The sequence below is a fragment of the Colius striatus genome, chromosome 1, assembly GCF_028858725.1.
Source record: "Colius striatus isolate bColStr4 chromosome 1, bColStr4.1.hap1, whole genome shotgun sequence".
NCBI classification, from domain to species: Eukaryota; Metazoa; Chordata; class Aves; order Coliiformes; family Coliidae; genus Colius; species Colius striatus.
In genome coordinates this window covers 140489246-140516513 of record NC_084759.1, presented here as the reverse complement: position 1 = coordinate 140516513, position 27268 = coordinate 140489246, and the positions used below count along the sequence as shown (strand labels likewise).

General features: G+C 40.7%; 1 protein-coding gene across 3 annotated transcripts in view; it reads left to right on the top strand.

Moving 5' to 3' along the window:
- The first annotated feature begins 10279 nt into the window (after nucleotides 1-10279).
- Nucleotides 10280-27268, top strand: part of CALD1 (caldesmon 1) — a 195215-nt gene continuing 178226 nt past the window's right edge. For 2 of the 3 annotated variants that reach the window (XM_062009481.1, XM_062009463.1), the window contains exon 1: nucleotides 10280-10420. The gene's annotated coding sequence lies outside the window, so the exon portion shown is untranslated. Of the gene's footprint in view, nucleotides 10421-18691; nucleotides 18711-27268 lie in introns of those variants that run through there. The other variant, XM_062009472.1, reaches the window with a different exon arrangement.

Below are 27268 nucleotides of genomic sequence, written 5' to 3'. Positions count from 1 at the left end.
TCTGCCCCGATAGTTTCCTCTTGAGAAGTTCTGTCATGCTACTTCAATGATACAAAGAGTTGAGACATACTGGGAATACTGGAAGATAGGAAATACAAAATGAAATGTAATTTTGAAATATATAACATGGATGCATCTGTATTGATCCTGTTTTTTAATGTTTATTTTTTTTAAAATTTAAATGAAGCTGCCTTAGGAAATTATGTGTCAGAGGATGTTACACAGAGCTGTTAAGAGGAAGCTGGGTGCATCTAGATTTGGAGAGAAGCAAAATGTTATGCTGAACCATGAGCAAAAAATCTACTATTTTTCTCTTTCCATATGACAGAGAGCAGGGAAAAAATATTCCACTATGGCCACTATTGCACTAAAGACTGCATTATTCAGGGAAACTCCTCCCAGGATTCATGGTTTCTTGGGGTTGCTACCATGGAGAACTGCCTGTGCATGAATGATCTGGTACCTGTACTTGTATTCCTCCAATACAAGTGTCTTCCAAAGCTGTGGTGCAAGAAGAGGGACCATTGGAATTCAGATTCCAGCTGTGATTATTAGGTGATATTGTGACAGAATCATTGAATGGTAGGGGTTGGAAGGGACCTTTAGAGATCATTTAGTCCAACCCCCTGCAGAAGCAGGTCCACCTAGATCAGGTCACTTAGGAATGTGTCCAGGTGGGTCTTGAAGACCTCCAAGGAAGGAGACTCCACACCCTCCCTGGGCAACCTGTGCCAGGACTCCCTCACCCTCAGAGTGAAATGCATTTAAATGGAACTTTGTGTTCTACTTTCATCCCATTACCCCTTGTCCTGTTGCTGTGTACCATTGAAAAAAAGGATTCCCCAACCTTCTAGCATCCATCATTTAGATATTTTCAAACATTAATAAGATCCCCCCTCAGTCTCCTCGAGACTAAACAGCCCCAGCTCCTGCAGGCTTTCCTCATATGAAAGATGTTCCAAGAATAGTCATCATTTCAACGATGCCTCTCGCCTTTGGGACAAGATGACTAAGGAGTATATGCTGCTAGATGAACATTAGAGATTTGGTATGTTCATATCCAGTTCTCAGATTTCGTCTGTGGTGTCAGATAAGCTATATTAACAATATTTCTTCATTTACTTCCTCTGTTGCTTCTAATTATTTCATCTCTTTTGCAGCAAATATTGAAATTTTCCTTCTCTCCACTAGGTAAACCCAACGGTAGACAGAGGTTTTCGCTTAGGAATATGCCTGGTACTGTTGAGGCTCTGTCTACCATGTCTGCTTCTCTTTCCTATAGATTCCTTGTCAGTGGTGGCAGAAATTTAGCTTTTCCAAGCAAATGGCAAAGGCTTGCTCTATCCATTAGGACTGGCAAATTGATGGAGGGGTGTACTGACTGCATTGTAGCTCCTTCCACAGAACTATCATGTTACTTTGGCACAGCCACATTCTGCTCTCAACTTCTGTCTGTGATTCTGCCACACAAGCTGACAGGGTGTGATACAGGGTACTAGATCTCATCTTAACTTTGTTCACTAGTTCTAGTAGCACTTGTACAGATGCTTAAAGCATGGCACAAAGCTGCAACTGGTGAATTTGTTCTTATCTAGGACAGCACAGCTCCGCCTTCTGCATGTAAGAGTAATCAAAGTGTCAAAGCAGAGGCTGTGGGTGCTCTTGTGTCTCCCATATTTCACTAGTGCTGTGTCTGTTGAGGTGTCTAACGAGTCTTCCACTTTTTTTGCCATGCACCTTGCTCCCTCCCTGTTTTCCATCCTCTACAGTGCCATTGCTTCTTCCTGCCTGCGCAGTCCTTCTTTACCCTCTCTCAGCTCTCCAACTTGCTCTTCTCACTTGCTGTGAGTGGAAGACACATGCTGACAGCCTTGTGTGAGCTGCCTGGCTTTAGTGAGAGAGCTCTGGTCTTGATAGGGATTAGAACAAGGTAGAGAACTTCTGGGATTTTTTCTTGACTCTCCAAACATTGCCTGCATGATGTGCAAGTCACTGAGAGATGGGTCTACATTGGACTGAAGTCTTGAATTATGAGGGAATGCGTTAACTGTATAAATATGAGCTGAATGTCTAAATACCTGTGTGGATTTAAACTGGATCTGCATGGATCTCTTCAAAACACAGTTCCTCATCTTTAAAAAGGGAGCAATACTTCCTGTTTTCTATCCATTCTGATTTTTACCTGTTTGGAACTGAAGCCTATTATACAGAAGTAGAGGTTGGGTCCTCTCTGTAGGCATGCAGTGTGACTTGAACAGGTTGGAGCTTCTTGGGTCTGGAGGAGACGTAAGGATATGGACGACAATAAAATATAACATGAAAAAGACTGGAAATTGGTCACAGTATTAAAACTCTTCCCCTTATGAATGTGCTGCATGGATGAAATGGGCACAGTAACAGATTCACTGCAGCAAAGACCAGTGGAATTAGGTGTTCTTGCCAGAGACCTACCACCTATCTCTACTTGTTTTTGTTGAGTAAACACAGTCTTCAGTTGTCTGAGGTGCTTCTCTCTCTCCATGGCTTGCCATATCTAGGAATGTGACCACGGAGAAGCAGCTGCAAGTGGTGAATTCTGTAACAGCAGCCAGAATTGCCCAGGAGACATAAGCAAAGATCAACAGTATTGTTTGCAAATGTGGGCATGAGTGAGACTGACATGGACTTTGACCACTGAAGTTGTGTTTTTCATTTGAGTCCAATGACTGAGACCTAACCTATGCTAGTTGTCTGAGTCAAACTGTTGAAGCCAAACAGTTTATTAGCATCACAGCAAAAATGGGCCTGGTTCTCACATTGCTGTAACAATACTATACATCAGAAAATATTGATTTGATTAGGCTGACACTGTTTACCCTAGTCTAAGTGGGATGAGAATCAAGGCCAAGAAATATGCTTCACCTTCAAAATGTCCATATCAGCAGCTATGCCATTTGTAACCCGGTTGCAAGAGTAGATGATGTCACCATCTTTTCTGATTGGAAAACAATAATAAAAATAAAGCCTAATTTGCAATGGCGCATGTACAGTGCAGTTGTCTTGAGCAAATACAGTGATTCTTTTTCTCAAACCCAGGCAAATTGAGAAGGTATGCATATTTTCTGAGCATTGCTAATTTCATTGCGCATAAATTTCCAAGACTGGCAATGAAAATCAGGGGTGTTTAGAAAATGATACACATCTGCTGTTAATAGTTTGTACTTTGTGTGAGAGAAAGGGGCATGCCTTTCAGGAAAAGGAGGGTCCTGAGGGCAGAATTCCCTTAACATACATTAGGTTACAGAAAATGTGTATGAAAGTTTCCAAAGCAAGCCAGACAAGGGTGGTGGGTTTTTTTTCATTTCTGCTAATGAGTAAAGGTGTTGTGAAGCGTTTGTTCTTTGGGGGGCACTGTGTACTTGTAGCTAGACTTAGTTTTGTAGTGGAAAAGTGCAGGTATTCTGTTTTCTTTGGAATATAGGTCACTGTATCATTTGTTTTGCTTTTAGCAAAGTCACTATGCCCATGATTAATTCTTTCTTACTGTGGGTAGAATATCTTTTCCCAGCAGGTTTTGGTATCTCTTTTTTGGTTTATTATTTTTAGTATATAAATGTGCTTTGCATATATTTAGCTGGCTAAAGCAAGAGAAATAAAATACTACATCTAGCATAAATGGGCAGATATAACACACCAAAATGAATGGCAATGATACATAATTATATGCCTACTTTTAAATTTTTTGAATCCAAGGTGCTGCTGTGTTGGGAAACATTGGACTGATCCCTGCTCTTAGGGTACTAGGTAAATCTCTCTTCCCCAGAGCAGAGGTGTGTCTGTTCCAATACTTTTGTGCGAGCTGAAACTGATACTACCTTCTGCCCTGCATTCCTTGCTTGGTTATCATGACATGACATACTTTTTTGATTCCTGCACCTTAAACAGGGTTTATTGTTTGTTTTTTTTATTTTTTTCTTTTTTCTCATTTGTTGCTTTGCTAGCATCCCGAAAATTCATAAGGCCTTTCCAGGAGGAAAGAGAATATAGCCCTTGTTACTTATGGGGGATTTGTGGCAGTTTGAGTGGGAGGCTTGGTGCCTTGGGTTTCCTATTTGTCAGTGCAACTCTTCTGGATGTGCTAAATATCTATGATGTGAATAGCCTGCTGGAGGGCTCTGCAACTTCCACTGAATATACACACATCCTGGGGAGACTGAGGCTGGCATCTGTGTTGACATGTGTTCTTGGTATCTACATTCTAGTCCCTGTAACTGTGTCTAAGTAGCATTAGCTTTTTATTTCCATCTGACTGACATTGTACTGCACAGAGCCCTGTGTTTGAAGAGATATTCATATTCCTCTGCTCTCTTTTATGGTAGCTTTTACACCCTCTTTGAGTGCACTGGTGATTTTGAAGTCCTACAGATTGGGTTGTTACAGGCCAAAAGATATTGTCTGAATTGTTGTATGTAAAGTTTTCAGGAAAAGTTACCTCTGCCTCTCTAACATAGAAAGTAGCTTGTCTGTGCCCAGAAGGTAATCATAAGGATGACCAAATCTGATCATGGTGTGTGGGCTCCTCCTTCATGCATTTCCAAGCAATCCCCTAGACAGATCTGCCAGCTGGGTGGCTTGCTCACAAATCTAAGCTTACTCACCTTCATGTCAGACATGCACAGCTGTGAGCACCACCATCTGGGCTGTATCCTCTGTATATAAGATTAGGCTGATTTCAGATGAGCTGTGGAAACAGCACAGCCATAGCATCATTTAGAAATCATCTGCTTGGGTGGAGGGAATGCACACTGTGCTCTCTTTATGTTACAATGGGGTATGAGAAATTGTGCAGAGCCAAACCATGCTTTACACTCTGACCTGGAGCAAGAGAGGAGGTGTTAGCTACCCCAGGGTGCATGGCATATTTCCTGTCTGCTGTGTTCTCATACCAAAGGAGGAAAAAAATATGGTCTGCTGGAAAGAGTACTCCTGCTTATTGTCCTGTGCCTGACCAGGGTATGGAGGGCAGAGAGTGTAAGTTGGTGTTTCAACTCCTCAGCTGCTCCTCATATTGGCTCTTGTTAGAATATGCTTCTCATCTGACCTATTTCCTAGGGCAGTTGTGTCCTTTGAGGCCTAACGGAGGTGTAGTCCTCCCTCCTTCCTGCCCATGCGAGTGACACAGGTCTCACCTACCTTGGTATATGCAAACGGGATTTCTGCAAGAGCTTGTTGGCATGGACGTCCTGTGTAACCTCACAACAGTTGTCCTTATTTTTGACCATGGTGTTCCACTTAGTACTTATATTCTGGAGGGTCTGAAAGTGAAGAATGATGCTGTTGTTCATGGTATTTCAGGAGTGCTTGGAGATCTTCTACACTGTTAAATGATCCAATATATAGTAAGGAGCAGGAGAGGTTTGTTTAATGTTGCCAAGGAAGGGAGTCCTATCTCTTTTTTCAAGCCATAGCATTTTGATACCTCCTTTAGCTCCCTAGAGGATTTACAAAGTAGGGCTAATACTCTGTCCCTGCCATATACAGCTGTGTGACCCTCCAGGAATATATTGTTGTCACTGAAAGTGTTAAAATTCCCTTCCCTCCCTATTCTGCTTGGAGACAAAGACTTTTATTTACAATAAACAGTTGCCTGCATAACTGTAAAGGGAACCCAAATGTGAGAGAGAAAAGTCGGGTCTGAGGGTGTTTGATAGCGTGAGAGCAGTGTTCAGCTGTAGCTGTGATTGCAAGACACAGTGCATACTGACCCTTGCTGCTGACAAGATTGTAACCTTTTGTATCTGTGACTCCTGTCAGCACTTCAGAGTGTCACACCTTTGTTACTGAGTACCAGGATTGGAAATAAAGACTGCTTACTTGTCAGCAGAGCTGAGTGATGCATCTTCACTACCCTTAGTGCAGGAGGAAGCCTACGTCTTTTGTGTCTGTCCCTGTGCCAAGGAATAGGGTCAGTTACTCCTAGTACAGACCTTACTATGATTTTCCAAAGCAAAACTTTGGTATTCTAACCTAATCTTGGAGCATCTATGCTAGTTGCAGGACAGAAGCTTCTTTCTAAAGTTTTCTATCTTTATGCCAGTGGCTCTTTTGAGCCACTGTTAGCTGTGGAGAGCACCAAAAAACTAGATTTTGTGTATGAGACAATGGTTAAATTGGTTTGGTACAGATAGGAAGAAAGGCCTTCCCCATGATGTATTTGATACTCTATATGCTTCTTGCTGTATCGTTGGAATGTGCAGGGGTGGGGAACATATCGATTTTGTTTCTGGAATGGCAGCTGAAGGCATTGCAGTGACAGTGATGGGACAGTTAATGCTACTCAGTAATGGCTCTATGTCAAATAAAGAGGAGAAAAATAATTTCAAGAAGCTTAATAATAAAAGGCAAATTAATCTTGAAAAGCAAAAGATTATCTCTCCTCAAATAGACTTTTTCCAGGCAGGAAGCAGAGCTCTGCCATCACAATTGCTTTGGGAAAAGGCACTCGCAGGACTGGAACAGCAACAATCCAAGTGGCCCTTTGGCCACTGCTGCCTGCTGAGTCTTGAAGGGTTTGCTGCCAAAATGCAAGTTCTTTAGAGTGGCTGTATGCAGCAACCAGACTTGCTTCCCAAGGGATGATTTATAGTGTACTTTCTAAACCACAGACTTACCTCAGTTTTAGATTGTAAATTTTGTAGGAAAAATTGATAAACCTGAGAGAGCCACAGTCTCGACAGAGATTTCCAGGTACTTCTAACATGCTTCTTTGGAGGGAGTGACTGCAGGCTTCTGTCTCCAAGAATGCACTAACAGCTCAGCACGTACAAGTGCTTTGGCTCTTATCGCAAGCAGTCCCACCCTTGCCCTGAGTTATTGAGATCAAGAGCTTAGCAATGAGCACTTGCAGGGCCTTTACTTACCATGATAAGGTACCAATATTAAAATTGTGTTTGGTTTGGGGGCTTAATTTCTGCATATAATATTCTTCTAGATCTTATATGTGCAATCATAAACCAGGAGTTTGGTTATTCAGCTCTCCAAAAAGGTTTTTCAGTCTGTGCTGTGACAAAAAAGTCTCTGATTGTTAAAGCAGAGGGCATAGGAAGGTGTGGCTAGAGTAGCAACTCTGGTGATGAGAGCAAGAACTACTATGACAGTTCCTTAAATTCCTACAAATACAGATTCAGGCATACTATAACTATATACTTACAGCTGGCATTTATAGGTGACTCCTAGTTATAGGATGCTGTCATGGTTTAAGCCCAGCTGACAACAAAGCACTGTGTGGCCTCTTGCTCCTTCCCCTACTCTGGTGAGATAAGGAGAAAAAAACATAACCAAAGTACTTCTGGGTTGAGACAAGAGTGGGAAAAGATCACTCACCAATTATGGTCACAAGAAGAAAAGACTCAACTTGGTGGAAAAAAAAATCATCAATTGAATGTGTTACCAATCAAATCAGAGTAGGATAATGAGAAGAACAGCCAAATATTAAAACCACATTTTGCCCATCTCTCCCTTCTTCCTGGGCTCAACTTTGCTCCTGCTTTTTTGGGAAGCAGTGTGAGGGGCAGTCAAGTTTGTCACAGATTTTTTTGCTGCTCTTTCCACCTCAGGGGAGGACTCCCCATGCTTCTTCCTCTGCTCCAGTATAGGGTGCTTCCCATAGGAGACAGTCCTCCATGAACTTCTCTGATGTGAGTCCTTCCCACAAGTTGCAGTTCTTCATGAACTGCTCCAGTGTGGGTCCCTTCCATGGGGGTGCAGTCCTTCTGGAACAGAATGCTCCAGCATAGGCTTCCCACAGAGTCACGGTCTTCTTCAGGTCCCATGACCTGCTTTGATGTGGGGCCTTACACAGGCTGCAGATGCCTTACACAGGCTGCAGATGGATCTCAACTCCACCTTTGCCCTCCATGAGCTGATAGGGATAGCCTGCTGTCTCAGCACAGGCTGCAAGGCAGTCTTTGCTCTAATGTGCCTTGTCTCCTCCTTTACTGACTCTTGGTGTCCCAAGGGTTGCTTGTCTCCTGTCCCACTCCTTTCTCTACTGCAGCTTAAATAAATTCTTAAATATAGCAGAGGTGTTACTACTGTCACCTTTTGGCTCAGCCTTGGCCAGTGAAGAGTTTGTCTTAAGAGTCTGAGAAGCATCAGGCAGCTTTTCACAGGAACCATGCCTTATAGGAGCCTTATATGCTACCAAAACCTTACCATGCAAACCCAATACAGATGCAAAGGGGCACTCACTAGAATTTAACTCTGCATTCTTCTATAGCTGAGGCTTCCAGCAATATTTCCGGGAAAACTATGGTATCAATGCCTGTTTGTTGGCTTTGAAATTTCAAGTCATGGAACTCAAACCTTTCTTGAAGTGAAATTCAGCTCAGCAAGGAGGATGCAAACTTCCCTTTCCATGATGTCATTTCCCTGAAGCAAAATTGGGGTTTTATGCAGAGTTTTAAAGGAAAAGTGACTTGGAACACAAAGCCAATGGAGGATCAAACGTGTGGTAAGCCTCTTTCAACTTTAGGTAGGATGTACCTGCTAGCTGCCTGTTGCAGTGGACACTGAGGTTGCAGGAATTGATAACTGGGGTGGAACAATAACCTGAAGGTATTTCTAACCTTCAGTTTTCTGTTCAGAATATCACCATCCATTAATTGTCTTACTCCTGAACCTGTATTCTTTAATGTTTTATATTCTGAAAAGCCAGAAGGTGGTAAGATCCAGTAGAGATTTGTAATTTCTTCCTAAATAATATCACTACTTCTTTTTATGTAGTCATTGGTATATATGCTAATAGTTTCTATGGTTAATGGAATGACTGAGAACAAAAATTTTGTCTTGTAAATCCTGCAAAACAAAGTCACATATTAAAAGTAATGCACATAGCATTAGAATAATTATGATTGCTTGCTGTAGCTGTGCATAGATCTATCTCTGAACAATAAAAAAAAAAGAATAATCATACTTAAAGATTAGTTTACTGTCTGTGGACTGAATCATTCTTGCATTACACATGTGACTAAATCTGTGGGGCCCAGTTGCCAGGAAAAAAAAAGACCCAGAAAGGCATTAAAATAGTTTAGCCCATTCAGCTGCAAAGTCACCTTACACATATTTTCCCCCCAACTGGTTTTGTGTATATTATTGTCAAATATGAATCTGCAAAATATCTCCTGGTCTGTAATCCTGTCCCTTAGAGCAGTCAGCAGTCCTCCTGCAGCCTTGCTTAGTGGCTGGTACAAGTGCTTGTTAGGATCCATGTACTGTGCTATTTTCCTAGGCAACTATTTTCATACTTATCCCACAGTTTCTTATTTAGCTTCTCTAGCTTGTTTGTTTCCAGCATCACTCTGCATCTGCTCTTTCATTTTTTTTAAACTACCTGCATAATGTTGAAAGTTACTGATAGCATACAATTACTAAAGTAAAACATAAAAAAAGATAAAAAGTTAAGCTTACTTTATCTATGGTATTCATAGACAATGAAAAGTGTTGGTCTTAACATATAGAGCTATCCTCATAGTAAATTAGGCATTTATAGTGTTGGGATAAATAGCTGTATACCTAGAAACTAAACCTGTGTATCAGACTAGAGTAACTTGCTAAAGATCATCACCAAAGTTTTGAATCCCTTTAAAAATTATTTTTCAGAACATGCATATTCTATATGTAACTTCTGTTGTACTATTTGAAATGGAAACAGACATTGAAGCCTGACAACTCATCTTTTGTGTGCCTTTCCCACTGGTATCTCTCTGTTTGCAGAATCAAGCTTGCACAGCAGAGCATTTCTGTTCCCTTTTACATGTGGTCCTCGTTAAAATAAAATACAATGAAGTTTAGCTGTGGTGAAATTATTTGTTTGATTTTTTTTTAAACTGGTGCAAAAAGTAAATATGTTTACTGTGTCCCTTTCCATTTAGTGTATTTCCTTTTTTAAGCTCCATTTGTGTTCAACAAGACAGCCTCTTTCTCCAAGATTAACATTTCTTATGATTGTTCCTGACAGAGGATTTACTTTCAGAGGCCCTGCTAAGGATAACCAAAAAAGGGCATGTAGCAAGACAGTTTTGGCAGCTTGCACGAATTTTCGGAGCTTTTTAGGTCTTGGTTTTCTGATGAGTGGCTTCCTGAGCATGCCTGGGGAATGACAGGCATCTCTGCAGGCAGGCTGAACCCACCTTGGCTTGTGCGTAGTCATTGGCTGCCTATTAGAATAAATTGAGGACAATGCATACCGCTGCCTGCCAATTGTAAACATAAGGGATATGTATTCACTTAGCATTGACTTTTGGGAGGGGCCAAGGAAAAGCTGTAGTTTTATTGAATAGGGCTGTGTGTGAGGCTGCTGGTGTGCCTTTCTTGCTGTGCTCCTGCCCAAGCAGCCAGTTATTCATTTCCTTCCTACTAGTTGAAAACTTTTCAGCCAGAGGTAAGGGCTTAAGATATGTATTTCTTTGGGAGAGAGCTGGTCTGACTGCATTTGCGTTATGGCTAGAGATTAAGCAGCATGCGAAATCTAACGAGCTGTGGAAACAGTGCGAAAGTGTCGGATATTGTTTTTCCTCCCCTCCTCTCTCTGTGCTCCCCCTTTCCAGATGTTTGCGGGGAACTAAGGGAGATATTTGTGCTGGATGCGTGGAGGGGGGTGCATGCTTGCCCACCCTAGTGAAGCTTTATGAAGAAGTATGGGTGTAAAGCTTTGTCGTGCAGGGGCAGGATTGGTGCTGGTCCCACTCTGTTTGAGACCCTGCAGTGAGATTGTTAATTGAGCAATAACCAGTCTGTTCCCCTTTATTTTTAAACAAAAAATTTAAATTGCAATGAAACTGTTTTTACCATGGTAATGGCTGGTGAATTGCTTTTAATTTTGCAACTTAATACCTGGGCTTTCAGAGCAGCCTAACTGTAAAGGCAATCTCCTGATGTAACTGATACAGATACAGTAAAGCTCTGGTTAATGTAACTGATCTGATACTTGCTGAAGCAGATATTTGTCATGGCAGCCTTTGATAGAAGTATTGTTGACAATAGATGGCATCCGTTTCTGTCTCCAGCCTTCAACATGCGCAGCAACGTACTGCCAAAAAGTTTCTTGTGAAGTTGTCTTTCCTGTAAAAAAGGAGAGTAAAAAATGCACTTGGGTGGGACTAGAGCTCTTAAAAATCTGGGTCTGTGTTTGTGTCAGTCAGAGCGCTGCCGGGGAGAGCCGGCGGCCAGGGTCTCCTTCCCAGCTCCTTTGACATGTTTGGACAGTTTGAAAGTGCCATGTGAGGCTGGCTGCTGATAGCCCGATATTCTGCATAGCAGGGAATTTCTCAGAGAAGGAGCTGGGAAAATGAAGGATGAAGTTAGCTGCAGATGGATACTAGGGAGCAACAGACATTGACCCTACTAGTAACCTCTGATCAGACTTGCAGTAATAGAATTGATTTTTCTCATATACCTCGTTTGGAAGTATAAGCAAGGTAACTGTTTTAAAATGACTGTTTGTGGAGTATTTATTTTCCAAGTATGTAATTTTAATGCAATTTTGCCTGACTGAGAAGGCTTCTCTAGCTAAAAAGCATACAGGAGAATAATTTGTGAAAATAACACATTCCCTCCTTGGCAGCAGCTCAAAGAAAATAAGGAGGCAGAGTGTTTCTTTTGAGTGAACAGTGTATTTATTATAATTTGTCTATTTTGAGTACCATACTGTGAATGATTGTGCTTGTATGGTTTGCCATTAAAGAGCCCTGAGACCCTGCATCCATTCTTTCTCTGTCTTATTAAATGTAACAGTAGGTTCTATGTGAGAGTATGCAACTGCAAACAAGTTTCATGCCACCTTCTCCTGTCAGGGAGAGACAGGATGGAATACTAAAACTATATATATCAGAGCCAATTAAATGGACTGTTTTAACACAAATTACAAACAGTGATGCTTCAAGAAGTGATCCCTTTGCTAAATTAAATGGCCTTTAAGGTAAAGTGGATCTGAAGTATTCTCAACATATTTGAAGAAAGTGCAATAGATTTGCCTATTCAGGAGGCTTTCTAATGGGCAGCTATCTTAGTCAATAAAACCTGCACACGTTAATGTGGTATCTAAATAGCAATGGCAGGGGAGAAACATCAGTAAGATGCCTGCAAACAAGAGACTAAATTAAAATGTCCTTATTTCCTGAGAACTTCTCTTTGTTGCAGTATGCAATGACAAGAGGGACAATTCCACAGTCTTTGTTGACAGGATTAGTCTTGGTGAAATTAATCCTATCATTAATGGATGCAGGATCTGATGCAAGGGGAGTCTTGTGTACTCTGAACACACTTTGACAGTGAGTGATGAAAGCATGTATTAGGGAAAATAAGAGATTTTCTATTGTTGCTACATCATACATTCCCAGCGTTACTCTGACATGGAGCAGCCTTGAGAAAGGGATAACTTCCCTCACACTTTTTCCTTCTTGTCTAACACTGATACACAGTGCAACAGTGACACTGAAAGCTAGGTGGTTTGTAAGGAAAGGGGAGACTGTAAGCTCCTCTAGCTGACATTAGAAGGAAAGTTAAGTGCACTAAGGTAGTAAAATTTCTTGTTCCTCAAGGTCTCATTCACAAAGTCACATGTGACATGAAGGCCTGCTGATCAGCATCCAGCTGGACCAGCACGGGGTTAGGGAGCAGTGCTACTGAGTCCAGGAGGTGAGACTAGAAAGATCAAGGCTTCTTTTGCTGGCTACCTGCTGGGAGGTAGCTTCTGTCATATGAAGAGAAAGATGACAGAGAAGTTCTATCAAGAAGTCCTTGTTTAACCCTTTCCTCCAAGCAGCTGTAGGGTCTTTGTCTTTGGGGGTAATCTTTTAATTGCGGAAAAGTGGGAGCCTGAGAGACAAAGACTATTTGAAAGCTCTGCGACTGTTTAAAATTTCTGATTTCAGTAGCTGCTTACATGCCACCTAGTCTGTTGGCTGCCCAAGTTACAATTTGTATTAAGAATCAGTGCAGTCGTTAACCTCCATCTGTCAAGGGTACAGCTTGCTACATTTGTTTGCTGTGTGTGAACAGGGAGAGACAAGAAACCATATATGCATAAGAAAGAGAGCCAGGAGAGCAGCATTTAGCTGTCCATCTGCAGTGTTTGTCTGGACCTTTCCAGGCGGGTATCAGAGAAAGTACCAAAAAAGGTAGCAGGACAGAATGGGAAGCACAATCCTGTGAACCTTTTGTTGCTTTTGAGAGGCACTTTATGGGGAGTTTGCAGGATTGGGCTCCAGGTGTACAAAGCCTGAGGCAGACAGGCTTGTGACTGCAAAGGGTGGGAGTCTATCTTCAAAGCACTTTTTCATTCTTTAAAAATTGTCTCTTCTTAGTAACTACCCCCTGGCAGCTTGTAACAAGTAAGCTGCTTCCATCCTGGAGCTCTCACCCTTAGAAATGTGCAGAGGCCAATTTGCTGGTTTTGTTTGTAGCTCCTGGGTGGTTTAAAGCCCCACAACCCCGTGAGAATGGGATCTGGGGGCATCTGTACCAGAAACAAGGCACCTTATCTGTATGCTGGCACTTACTATTGTGGTGCTGGTGTTTGCTGGGAAGTGGTAGCTATTGCATGTCTCCAAATGGTTTGTCAAAGACTTGGCTAAGGCTGAAATTTGACTCAAAGGCATTTGGAGATCAGATTAGATTTGACCTTTCTGGATGAAATAGTGAGACAGTTGAACTATGTAACATTTTCTTTTTGCCTTTCCTGACGCTTTTGTACAGTTCAGCTAGCCCAGTGGGGAAGGACGCTCAGTACATTGTAGATTGGGATCCCTCCCGCCCTCAGGGGAGATTGCTCCTACTTTTCTTGAAATGGATTTGATTAACCAAAAAGCTTAGGGCATGTAATACCGTTAATTAGGGCATGTAACACACAGGCTGCGAGCCCCAGTGTGTTCATTATGTGGTTTACATCCCGCCTAAGAAAGTTCTTATTTTCATGCATGTGTGGGTTTTTTGTCTTTGGAACTATGGTTAATGCTGATAAATGGTGGGTGACTGGTAGCCTGACTGCCAAGTAGATACCAGCTACCAGTGGTCTCTACTGTGTCCTGAGCATTACTATCTGGCCCTGTCAGGAATGCAGTCTCTGGATTTTCTCACTTACAAACCTCCTGCTATTGCTTTGTCTTGTGTCAACTGCTGTGCATCCAGCTACAGCAGTGCCCAGGCCTGCTGGTTTCCCCAGCAGTGAGGTGAGTCGACTTCCACCTATGGTCAGGAACTACCACTACTAATGCTGACTCTTTCCTCTTCCTTGCCCTTTGCATCTGCCCCTTGAGAGGGGAAAACTCTGCTCGTGAAGCACAGGGCCACCTCCTGATCAGAAGATCCTGCCTATAGCCGTGTATATAGGATGTTGGGTTGCAGGCAGGAAGAAGTGCTTTTGGTTACTCTCCTGCTGACTGGCATCAGGAGCAGGAGCAAATAACTGGGGAAGCAGGGAGAAAGAGGAAGGAAAATGGTGGCCATATCTTAAACCACTGGAATAATTTCTCCTTTGATTTTTTTTTTCCTGTGGTCATAAATACTTGGTGAGTCACTCAATGGCTGTGTGTCTGTTTCTGTATCTTCAAGTAAAGGATAATCCATGTCTTTGTATTTAGCCCGTGGGGCTGCCAGGGAGTAATTAATTACTGTTTATGGAGAATTTATAACATCAAAATGCCAAGTTTAAGCACTGGCTCAAACTTTATTTCTGACCTCTCTCCCGGGAAGAACAAATACTTTTTTGTTTGTTTGTTCACACAGATATGTATTTTACTAGAAAGTAACTTCTAGACTGTGGGTATAAAGCTGCTGAAACCCAGTGAATGGGGTAAAAAGTGACCCAGGCTCAGTAGTAACTCTACACTGACATGTCTGGAGGGGATTTCTTGGGTGCTTGCAGATTGAACTGCACTTGCTGCATTTGAGACAGAGCCTTCCTGTGAAGTTGTCATGCATGTACCAAAGCTGTGAGATGACAGCTTTTGCTTAGAGATCTGCCATAGTGTTGTAAGCTTTGAAGAGAAACTACTGAGCAAGCTGCTGAACCTTATCTGCTTGTTCAGCTTCATCCAGATGAGAGCATTTGAAATTTTAACTCCTGGGGCCAGGCCAGGCTACAGTGGGGAAAGTATTAGGGAAAGATTTAAGGGGATGGAAACAACACTACATGTTTCCACACCCTCTTGTGTACAGAATACAAATACAGAGCCTTTCCCTTGAGACTTGCTGTGGAGGGTGTGAAACATAGTGGAACCCACCCATTTGCACATTTTCTGGTTTATGTCCTTAAATGGCAAAAAAAATCTTTGGAATTTAGCTCATAGAAGGGTTATAAATAGATTTGTGGAGATAAAGTTTTGCTGTAAATTATCTGTTTTTAGAACTATTCAGAAGAGTAGAGCAATGATTATGAAAAGGGAAGGGTATTGCTAAATGAAAGTTGACAATTTCATTGCACTTAGATATATCTGTACTTGTGTGTGGGTTCACACATACCTCTCTCCACCTACTCTGACCTTCCCAATCTTCCTTCAAATGTGTGGAGATCTAAGAGGCATGGAAATTGCTGTGTGCACTGTAAAAAGTTAAATAGTTTGAGGCCAGGGAGAACTAGCATTCATGATTCATCAAATTGCTAAGGGATCCTGAATCTATGACAGCTCTGTAAACAAAGGTCCAGAGATTTGTTGGCAGCTTGTTTTATGTCCTTCTCCAGCGCAGCTGGCTCCAGCTAGGGAGAAGCTGTGCGGGGCTGGACAAACCTTTGCCAAGTGAGAGCAGAAGCAGGAGTTCCTGTGCTCCTTCAGAAGTCAAGGTTCTGTCCTGCTGACTCGTGCCAGTTGGATTCCAGTCATCTTCAAAGGGAGGTCTTCCCAAGTGAAGGAGTCAGTGATCAGGCCCTTGTTTGTTTCTTATTTGCAAGGCTTTGATGTTCCCTTGTCTTTCTGACTGCCACAGGGCATGTTACTACCCTTTCCCCACTTCATTCTTTTCTTTGACAGTGAGCTCTCTAATGGTGAAATTGTCCTCCAATTTTTTTTTTGAGCCACAGTGTTCACGCTTATAAAATCTTTCTCTCATCCCAGAAGCAAAGACAGGATCTTTTTAAATTCCACCCCATTTCAGAGGACCTAGCAGTGCTTGTTTGATAGCCCAGATCATCACCTTCTAATACAAGCTGTTGAACCGAGGACAATTTCTGCTCAGTGTTCTGGGGTCAGCTGCAGATGGAGCAAAGGCTAAGGACTTTGTCTGCATCTTCCTAATGACCTCTTGATAACCTGCTTTCTCTCAGCAATTTCAAAAGCCATTGAGCCAGGGGAGAATTTGGCTTTGCTCCAGTTTAGTTAAAGCTTGTAGATTTGGAAAATGAATTACTGGAGCTTGGCTATAATATTTGGCAATGAGAATGGGTTGGGTTGACTCTGAGATCCAGGGAAGAGTTTGGTTAGTTCTCATTTACCCTCATAGTTTAACCTGCTGGTGCTGCAGGATGCCTCTAGACAGCATCCTTCATGGGAGGCTTTGGAGTACTGCACCCCCCTCAGGTCCTTAGAGAGGCGAGTTTGCCGTTTTGTATGGTTTTGGGAACAGCTTAGCCCCATACACAGAGCCACACCCCTACTATGAAAGTGAGGAGTTGCATTCAGATGTCTGATAAGCCACAACTGTTGCTTTGCCGCTTCAAATAAAACTTGGATGATGAAGACTGAAGTGCAGCATTTTAATCGCTGTAAATATGAATAAACGCTCAGGCAATCCAGATGATACTGAGCCAAGCATTTCTGTGGCTAATGTATGTTACACTGACAAAAGCAGGCCAGCTGAGAATTTCCCTACCACTATCCCAGTAACTTAAAACATCATCTGTTTTCTGCTGCATTGGTGTATATGAGGGAGAAGTTTTAACGTGGATATCAGTTGGCATGAATCTGATCTTGCTTTCAGCAACTATACAGTGGTGTAAACTGTACTGGTAGTTTTTAAAAAAAACCCATATGTTGGGTCTGATCTCAGTTATATTAGTGCAAATCAGTCTGATTTCCTAGAGTTACTCTGAATTCAGGCTGGACTGCTTGCTATCAGAAGCTGTCCCTTTTTGTTTGTCTTTCTACATGTTCCCTTAAGGACAACGGCAGCAGGAAATTGTGTCAAAATCCCAATAATGAGCATTCACTGGGAAATAATATTTCATACAAGAGAGGGCACCACAAACCCAGAAAGCCAGTAAAATTCCACTGCTCGTTTGCTCCCTGGTGATTAAAAGGCCTTGCCATATATGGGAAAGGTCTGAGCTTCATTCACTCTGACCACAATAGTAAATGGCTTATTCCCTTGGACACAGTATGCAATCAAGGAGCAGTGCCTTATGACAATTAGAAAAGGAAAAGCAGCAACTTTTGCTTGCAGTTTGTTTGCAGTTTTCTCTGAGGCACGTTATTAAAAGCTCTGTAAATAGTTTTGGGGTTTTTTTTGTTCCTTTATTTAGATCCCTGTGAACTGTAGTTGGTTCGGTTTGCCGCTTAACCCTCCCCCATAAAACCAGATACACCAGCCTGTTTCCTCTCCTTCCCGCTACACAACCCAAACAAGAAAAAGACATTTCCTCTACCAGTATATATAAATGTAGCTCCTCTGTCTTCAGTGCATCTATTGTGGATTTATATGACTAAAGGTTGGGAATAGCAGGCAAGATCTTATTTCTCACCAGGTGTGAAGCACTAACTTTAACAAAAATGATTTTAAATGCAAGTATTTCAGAGATGGTGATGGGACTGTAGGAGAGAAGCAAATAGAAAATGTGTGTGTGTATGAATAAAAATGAGTTTTGGGGGAGGAAGGGAGAATGTGCTTTGGATGGGAGTTGCAGAAGGAGTTCCCAGTGTTCTACACACCCTTCAGGGATTTTGCTTCTACCACATCAGTTTCTCCAGCGAAACCCTACACAGAGGACATTAAGACACAAAGTCATTGGACCAAAGTTGTGTTTACATTCTTGCTTTTCAGTTTATTTTGTTTAGGGATCAGTACTCTCTCTGCAGTCAGAATCATGGGATGAAGTAGTTGTTCTAGTTGCGCTTATTTTCATAAGAAGAAAGACAGTTAAGCAACTGCAACAACAGAACAATGTAAGGTTCTCTGCTTGCTGGAGGTTTTCTGCAGTTTAAGTTATTTGTTTGTGTTACTTTGAGTACCTTAGAAATATGATGTTTGTTTTACATTGATAGTTTTAGAGATTATGTCTGGGATCTGACCTCTATGTAATTTTGATGAAAACCCACATCTTGGTGGCCAGAAGGGATGATTGATCAGTCTCATCTCCCAGACTACATGCCTCATTGCACACCATCCAGTTACTCATGTTTTGAGGTCATTTAAGCTGACACAGTAAAATAGACGTTGTAGTCAGCCACAGGACAAGTTGGCTGGATTTGAAGACAGTCTTCTGCTCTTCCAAAATGTTGTTGTGCTTCCCAGGAAGGACCATACCTCAACTTCTATACTCATATACATCTGGGCACATCTACAAGTTTCTTGCATGAGCCCTGGCAGTTCAGACTAACTATTGACCATCAGCCTTCAGATGACTTGGCTTCTCATTACCAGAAAATTGCTTATTGACACATCTCTGCTTCTGTTTGTAGTGCTAAGGAAAATCAACCTTTCTCTTTGGCAGTCCTTTATCTGATATCTCTCTTCAATAAGAGGTAGGTTTGGGATCTTTTTATTATTTTGCTAAATATTGAAACTGGTTCTCTTAACTGCATCTGAAAGGTCAAGAACTTTGACTTAAAAGAAAGGGAGGATGTAAGGTAGGCCTGCTTTCAGGTGTTGCTGCTTTTCATCTCTGGATGACAGTGCTTCTGATGACATATATTTGATCACTATCATGAAGCCATACTAAGATATGCCCAGTGAGGAACCTTAATGCAGCCAAAAGAAGCATTGTCAGATTGTGACAGCTGGGTAATGCAATAGTAACATATGTGAATACTTCTGTTTTCCAGCTCTTAGAAGAATCAGGGATAGACAATTTAGAGACCAAAAATAGCTAAGTATCTGAAGTCCTTCATATGTCTTCATTCAGCATTTAGACTGTGAGAAACCTTCCATTATATCAGCTTCTTAAATGGCATCTGGAGTCTCTGGAAAAAGTCCCTGAATAATAAGCACGTTGAATACTATAAGTATTATTACATGGTTGAAACAGCTTGTCCTTCCTGAGCTGAAATGGAAGATCAGAGACTACTTTTTTTCCTTTTTCATTTTAGAAGAGAAAGTGTAAATGATGCATGCTTTGGGGTAATTTTCCCTCCTGTTTCCCCCTCTTTTAAGAGATTTGTGGTCAAGTTTGGTGCTTGTGTATTCTCATTCTATCTATAGAGAAGCTTGCAGAAGTTCATGGTGTTCGACACTGTTGCTCTGCACTGGCTATGACTGGGAATTTGCCATCCATTTTTTTGTTAGGGTCCTTCAGTAAAGTGTGTTAACATGATCATTTTAGAAGACGTGTTTTATTTGCATTGATGTTTCTTAGAGCAACACAGTTGTTCTAAACTGTTGTGCTGCTTGTGATCTACCTTAAAGGACTTCCACGGTCAGCAAAGACGTTTATTACTTCACCTGTCAAGCCAAGAAGTTAGTCTATCGTTCTTGGACTGTCTGCTTTAACAACCCAGTTGTTTTTCCAAAATAAGCAGCATTCTTTTCTCTGTTCACCGCCTTCTGTAATAGATATGAGCTCTTTTCTTGCAGACAATATATAATAAACTTTAATATTGACAAGAGGAGAGGGAGTAATGGTGTGTATGCCTTCTGTATCAGAGTGTCTGATAAAGATCAGTTCATCTTAGTAAGAAATGAAAGGAATTTACTATATATGTAGGAAATATGTTTCTTTATAAATGAACAGATTGAAGTGGTGACAGGCTATGAATTTGACTTATATGACAAAATACAGTTATATAGTTCTGAAAGTCTGGAGACTGGTGTGATGAACTGGAAAAAACATTATAATCTGAATACGTTATTTCTGTCTCTTGTGACCCTTCAAGGCAATGGAAAGTCACTGATGGAAAGGCTGCTGGCATTAGCAGGCATGGAACTCGTTTCATCAATCTTGGTTCATTGCTTACAGGTCACTGAGGCTGAATTTAAATATTTGCATTCAAGGTTTTCCCTTGATTTAGAATTAAATACCAGAAGGCATAGGCATACTCTCCCCCCTGCCCCTCAACCACAAAACTAAAAATGAAAACCTGGGAAAGACATATTAGGTCATCTTGTCCCTTTCCTCTAGGCAGTGCAGGATAACTCCCTAAAGTACATTCACACGTGTTTTGTCCATAAACACCTCTGTTTATTAACAAAATACAATAAGCTGTAGTTTTTCAGTGAGGATTGGGATACTTTGCTGCACTTTCTAGTTTTTAGCAAGGGGAAATAGCTATCATTCTAAAATGTGTTTCTTGGCCCATGGATATTGCTCATGTGAATTCAAGCAAAAAAGCCCTAATGAATGGAAACTTGTAGAAGAGTTAACAGCAGCTGGTTTTATTATGGACCATGGCTCTGACATGATCTCACGCGAGTTTAATACGAGAGTTACCTCACTGACTTCAATGGAACTGCTTTTCATTTGCAAGGGAGTAAATGAGGCCAAAATCAGAGAGAGACTTAGGGAGACTTTCTGGGAGAGGGTTTTAGTTTGGTGATTGTGCTTTATGTACATATAAAATACGTGGGCATATCTGCACTGTGCAGTAAATGTGTCAGGCCACCTGGGAGAAAGGGGCCAAATTCTGCTTTGAGTAACACCTGTGTAAATGCAAAACAAACTTTAGAGCCTATGTGCCAGGGATGGCCAAAGAAGTATTCCGTTTTTCTGAGTGCTAGGCTGAGTTTCTTTCCCATTGGATTTCTGATATTTCCTTGATGAGAAGATTAGGAAATGTGGCAGAATAAGACTGTTCTAAGGGGACCTTAATTTTTTTTCTTCTTAATTTCAGCTATATCAAATTAAAATAGAAGTTGTATTGACTATTGTGAAGCCAGCTCAGACGGGCATCATACGTGCAGTTATTCTGCCTTGAAAGTATTAAAGGAAGCAGTGAAATAATTGTATTTCAGTGAGTCAAACTTCCCCATATAATTGTGCAAAATTGCATTCTCCTTCAAACTCAGCCTTCAGCCTAGCTAAATCTTGCAAAGTTGTAGAAAGGTGGCTGTACTTCCTTGATAGTATAGCCTTGGTCTCAAAAAGGGAGAAGAGCTTTAAAACTTCTTGAAGGCCAGCAGAGGTGTTACTTAAAAGCTGTTTGAGTACTGCAGCAACAGTCTGCAGCTGTGAGATGGGTTTTGTTGTTGTTGCTCTGGGTATGATGGGACACGGTTGAACTTGTGTCAGGTATTGATTAAGAGTGAAGAAAGACCATGGAGAGAAGTTTTGTCATCTTGGTTCTTGTGTTTTGATGGCCCTGCTGCAGCTCTCCTGTATAGCAGCAGCTGAGCTACAGGCACATGTGGGTAGAATCAGTTTACAGCTTATTCAATGTGAGTTTTGAAATGTTGTGTTTTAGAGTTAGTTTAACATAGCTCCCTTGATTTTTGCAGGATTTCCCACCAGTGCAAACACTGGTTTCAGATGCTTTTTCTTTGCACAGTCTTTGCAATGGTGATATTTACAGGTGCATGGTGTAGAAGTTCATTGTAATGTGGTTTGCAGTGTGATGCTGTGCACTCCCACTGAGGAAGGGAAACCAAGTTGAGCCTACAGAGCCATTAACTTTAATTTTTACTTTAGGTCTTGAAGGAAAGCAGAGTAATGTTAATTAAGCTTGACCTATAGGCCGAAATCGAGGCTGGGGTAAAGCAATAAAATATGGGGAATATTTTAAAAGGCCCTATCTGCTTGTTTTAAAGGGAGCTCTTATGGTTTGGGGTGAGAAGTCTCTTCCCAATCTATTACAGGTGTCTCACTGTTTGCTATCTGAGGCAAAGCTAATTATATTGTCCACAGAAAAAATGCAGCAGAAGCTAGTGTCTCTGTGGTTCATACAACTGCTAATTATTCCCAGTGGTGATGCAGAAACATGTTTTTATGGAATTAGTTTAAGATCACCCTTGTTTTACATAGGATGTTATTCTGACATCAGATATAAATAACTTCTGCTAGCTGCAATGCTTTGCCAGATTCACAGGGATAAGCATGAAGTAAAGACCCTATTTCTCACAGGATTTATGATGAGATTTGTAGTCCTCTTTGGATCTTCCTCCTAAGCAAATTAAGTGCTGCTTAGAGAAACTCCAGTGCTAGAGCTTTTTTTTTGAATACAGCACAGAAAAAAATTCTCCTGCTTGCTTCTAACATGCTTCTGTCCTAAATCCTCCATGCTCTTATTTTAATACTGTCTTTGAACAGAGCTTGTCAAATTCGATCTGACCTCTATATGCTAAATAATATTGTGCATTTTATAGATCCCTTCTCTGAGACAATAATGGCTGAGGTTATGCGAAAAGTCAGTGAAAAGGGTAGAAGCAGAGACCAAGACTTTTATCTTCTACAGCAAGACCCAAATGCTGTCATGCTAGGGCACAGTATTCATAGACCTAATAATTACTTACCTTTTATCACGTAGCTCCTGGGACTGCCAGATTGACTGCACAAGAAGAGAGAATTTTTGCCTGTGAAGAATGATTAAAATTTAAAAGCAATTTAAACACATTTAGAGTTATTAGAGGAGAAAAAAACCCTACAACCAAACTTGAGTTATTGAATATAGGATTGTCTTCTGAGCATTTTTCTGTATGAAGAGGACCTAAATAGATACTGTCTAGTAACTTGGATGTCATGCGATGTGATGTCTTTTAATATATGCTGAATTTCCCCTTTGCTATTTTGTTAAGTTATTCTGCCGTGTTATGTTATAGTATTCTGTTCAAAGTAGCTCAGTCATCCTTGATCAGTTTTATTTTTTGATCAGTAAAAGTACGAGGTAAGAAATGCTGAATCAGATTTCTGCTGCCGAGTAACTGCAGGAACACTAAAATGGTGTACATCCATGGAGTTGTATTAGTACCTCACTTATTATTGAGAAAGTGTTGTCTTCATAGTTTTCTAGAGGTATTCTCAGAAAATGGGCAATAGTCTTTGTAATGCTTTGTCACTTCCGAAAGCAGAGGTGCTGCCAAGTGCTTTGGTGATAGAACTGGTGCAGGAATTAAAATTGTGGGATGGGGATATAGCAGAAGCTCAGATAGATCACATTGGATCTATTTTTGCCATGTCTAAAAGGGTTGCATTGGTTTGAATGAGCATGTCAGAAATGAACAATTGTGATTTCATGCTAAAATATTTCTATGGCAGAAGGACAGGAGACTATACAGAAATAATTGTGTTCCTCTTACAACTTTGGTGCTGCCTGTTGCACAAGGAGCTTAAAAGTATCTCTCTAAAACACAAGAAAGAAAAGCTTTCTGTATTACCTGTGATTTTGCATTTATACAGGTGCAATTGGCTTCAATTGAAGGGCCATTTTAGTGAGCAATGGAATGTCTCATTCATATAATTGATATAAGTTATATTTCGACATTTACGCAAGTGGTAGAAAACTAACACATTCCACTTGTATTAGTGTTCTTGTTGTGTGCATAAAGGATGACCTGTCTTCCTCATCCATGTACGTTTTCTGCAAAGACATAATGCCCTGGTTCAGTGTTCACAGACACAACAGTGGCTCCCCAGTTTTGCTGCTTGATGAAGAGATACAGTTACAGAATTCCACCTAACTGAAATCACTGATTTTTGTAAACGGAAATGGTTTATATATTTTTCTTCATTACAAATAAATGCAATTAGTGGTTTACAATGTTTATATGGATAGCATCAGCTGGATCTTGTTCCAGCGCCTTGCATACTATTTCAACATGACCTACAATACACATGATGCAAAAAATCTGACTGGGATGCCCAGTGTTAAGTGCAAACTCCCAGTGTAAATATGAAGCTTTGTCAAGCTGAGTTTCCTTAGTTGATATGAGGAAGGGTTTTGTTGGTTTGTTTATTTCTTTGCAATGGGTAGGGATGGAGGAAACTGCAAAGAAGTGAAATGGTATGCTGCAGTTCTGAGGGATCAGATTTTGAATTAGACTGTTGTATTAAACCTAAAAAATTAAAGTCAAATTGCTGCCCAACATTCACCATTTCAATTCTGTGGTACCTAGAAACTGTTCTGGGGAACCAGTGATGCTCTTAGCAAATTTTTTCCTAATAACACAATGGTGTCAATTCCAAACTTTTGACTGTGTCAGCAGTAATAAGAGGTTGCTAAGTCTCAAACATGCTAGTTTTTGTGAAACTGAGTCACACCACTATTTCAGATTGCTTCTTTTACCTGATTGCTTTATTTTGCATGTGGTTTACTTCATTTCAGCTTTGATTGATCAAGTATTACTTCTGGGTGAAAAATGTCACAGCAACATAAAGCTTTGGCACGATTTATTTATGTAGCTTTTTAACAATTATACTTAAGCATTTTGCTGCTTGTTACTTTTGAAGCCTGAGCAATCTCAGACCAGGTTTACCTCTTTTGAAGCTTATTTCATTTCTAACCACTTGTTATATTATAGAATACATCTCTGGAAGTCATACAAAAAGAGCGACTCTTTCCCCCGTCTTTCAAGATACTGTGTTCACTGAAGTATTAAAGAAAGAGTTTACTAGAGAAAAATGACTGTCCTGAAAATCACCAGTACATTATTCAGAGATGATCCATACAGACTGTGAAATAAGATATTAGATGTGTTGCACATTAGAAATGATAGGTACTCTTTCTACCGAGGCATGGTGTTTCCAACAGCTTTTGGAATTCATCATTCCAGTTTTGACGTACCCTATGACACGTGCACAATAAAATGTGAGTTGCCCCAGTATGGTACTTTTAGGAACTTTTAATCCTCATAATTTGAATCTAGAGTTTATTTTAGAAGAACAGCTCTTTGGCTGTTGTGGGTATTCTCAGCAGTGTATGTTCAATTCTGTTTCAGCATTTCTTTGCCTAATACCTGTCTGAATGTGGTTAGTGACTTTGCAGTTCCCAGTTTGTAGTTGTGCTCACCACTGGAGACTGAGAAGTGGGACCTGAAATTTCACTTTAAACTCTGCTTTTCCATCAACAAGTTCAGTTACTGTTCTATTGTTGGAGATACCAGAGTTTGTTAGGGATCTTCAGTGTTGACTCAATGTAACTGCTTGTGCATAAAATTACATGTTTTGAAACAAAAGATGTAGACATTTGTATAATTGCTGTCTAATTATCATAGCTTTGTTAATATGATGAGGAAAGAGAGAAAGGAATATGAAGTACTTTAAGCTAGCAGATAAGAAATATAGATCCTTTAGTACATGCTAACTACAGCATTTCGTTTTAAAAAATGTGTGTATGGTTAGCAGCTTTAAGGACTGGATGCTGTCTTTGATTATAGCAGTGCTGAACTTTATCTCCAAACCTGAAACCTCTGATTTTTCTAGTACATCAGTAAGTGAAACCTAGGCACATGTAATCTGTAAAAATAAATGTAATTACTTTAGCAAATGTATTACAGCTGGCCAGGTTTAACATTAAGATACCTGTTTCTTATAGCTGACTAGTGTCAGAAGACAGAGGTGAGGGCTTGAGCTTACTATGCAGACAGAATGGAGGAAGAAAATTATTGCCTTACATTCTTCTGTGTGTACATTAAAGTGAATTAAACTGAGTTGCAGTTCTGACCTTTGACATTTCTTCCCACAATTTTCCTCTGTTTAAAGCATCTCAGTGAGAGTAGCTTTTTTCATTTCAAAATTGTGGTAAAATTGTAGCTACGTGGACTGCTTCAAAATTAAACACTTGATAAAATCTTCAAGAACACCTAAGGCCTTTGAAAGCTGTCACAGATCTCTTTCAAGGTGATAGTGTGCCAGAGCAGGAGATATGGCACCCTGCATTACATTATTGGTGCTGCTTTGGTTTTGCTTTAGCAGATTTTTTGGCATTGTCTTGTTTACTTATCTATAAACTACGTTTCAAATTTCTGTAGTAGCACAGGGATAAAGGTCTAACTGCAGCAAAGCACTTCAGTTCTGGTCAGTGATTGCTATAGTGATAATGATAAGCTCATGAAAGGCTGCGGCAGATCTCTTTCTGGTCAGACCACTGGCACAAAGCACTGCTTGCGTAGGTGTAGTTCTCTTTGTTATTCTCTGGATTCTCCCCAACGAACTTTGGTGTTATTTCCTATAGTGGTTAGGATCTTATTCATCTGATACAAAAGTATACTTATTTCCTGATCTTTTGGAAATTTCAACAGTTAGAAATCCTGTTTCTCAAAGGAATGTTGTGACTTGAGGCTTCGTTAGTGCCTACAAAGTGTTTAGAGGTTCTTGAATGAAGCTCTCTTGGAAGTGATAAGTACATTGTAATATCTCAAACTAAAGTGATGCTCACAAGAACTATTGGCTAGATAAGGCTATCATCAACTGCTAAGCTTTTTTTGTTCCTGCTCTTTGATCTTGCAGGTTTCTAATTCCTCCTTTTAAATTCCTGTTTGCAAAGAATGTGTATTGCTGAAGTAATGTCAACCAACTGATTTTGGGTCACTAATCCAAACAATTGGAGCAAATTATTAGGTTTGCAACCTCAGTCTTAACTTATATCACTATTTTTTTAAGAATTGCACTCCATGAGGCTTCACGTTTAGAAATTACTGCCTTTAGTAACTTCCATTTGTAAGAGACAGTGAGAGGCATGTGGTCCACTCTGAGGCATAGGTGCAAGGAGTTGCAGCTAGTTAATCTCCTACCCCTACAGTAATTCTACTTCCTGAGGAGGCTTCTGTGGCACTAACATAAGCAATAAATTCTTAGGGATCCCTTGTTTCTGATTCAGAGGTGTATATGCTGCTACATCTCTGTCTTTACTCCAGTCTTAGTTTTAAGAACAGGATGAACTTGGGCTCTGGTGTGTTAGACTTGAGGTGTGTGTTTCTCATCCCTCTTTAGATTATTCTGTGGGGAGTTAGCAGAGAGAGAATAGATGATCTCTAAAGGTCCCTTCCAACCCTGCCATTCTATGATTCTATGTAACCTTGCTAAGAGGTGGCCTTGTTCTTGTACTTGCATATTGTGGTCTTTCCAGCAGTCATTGTCCTCCTCCGTGATGTTACTGGGAGTAACTCTGCATCTTGATGTTAACTCATGCAGCATCTGCAATGAAAAGCTGCAGTGGAG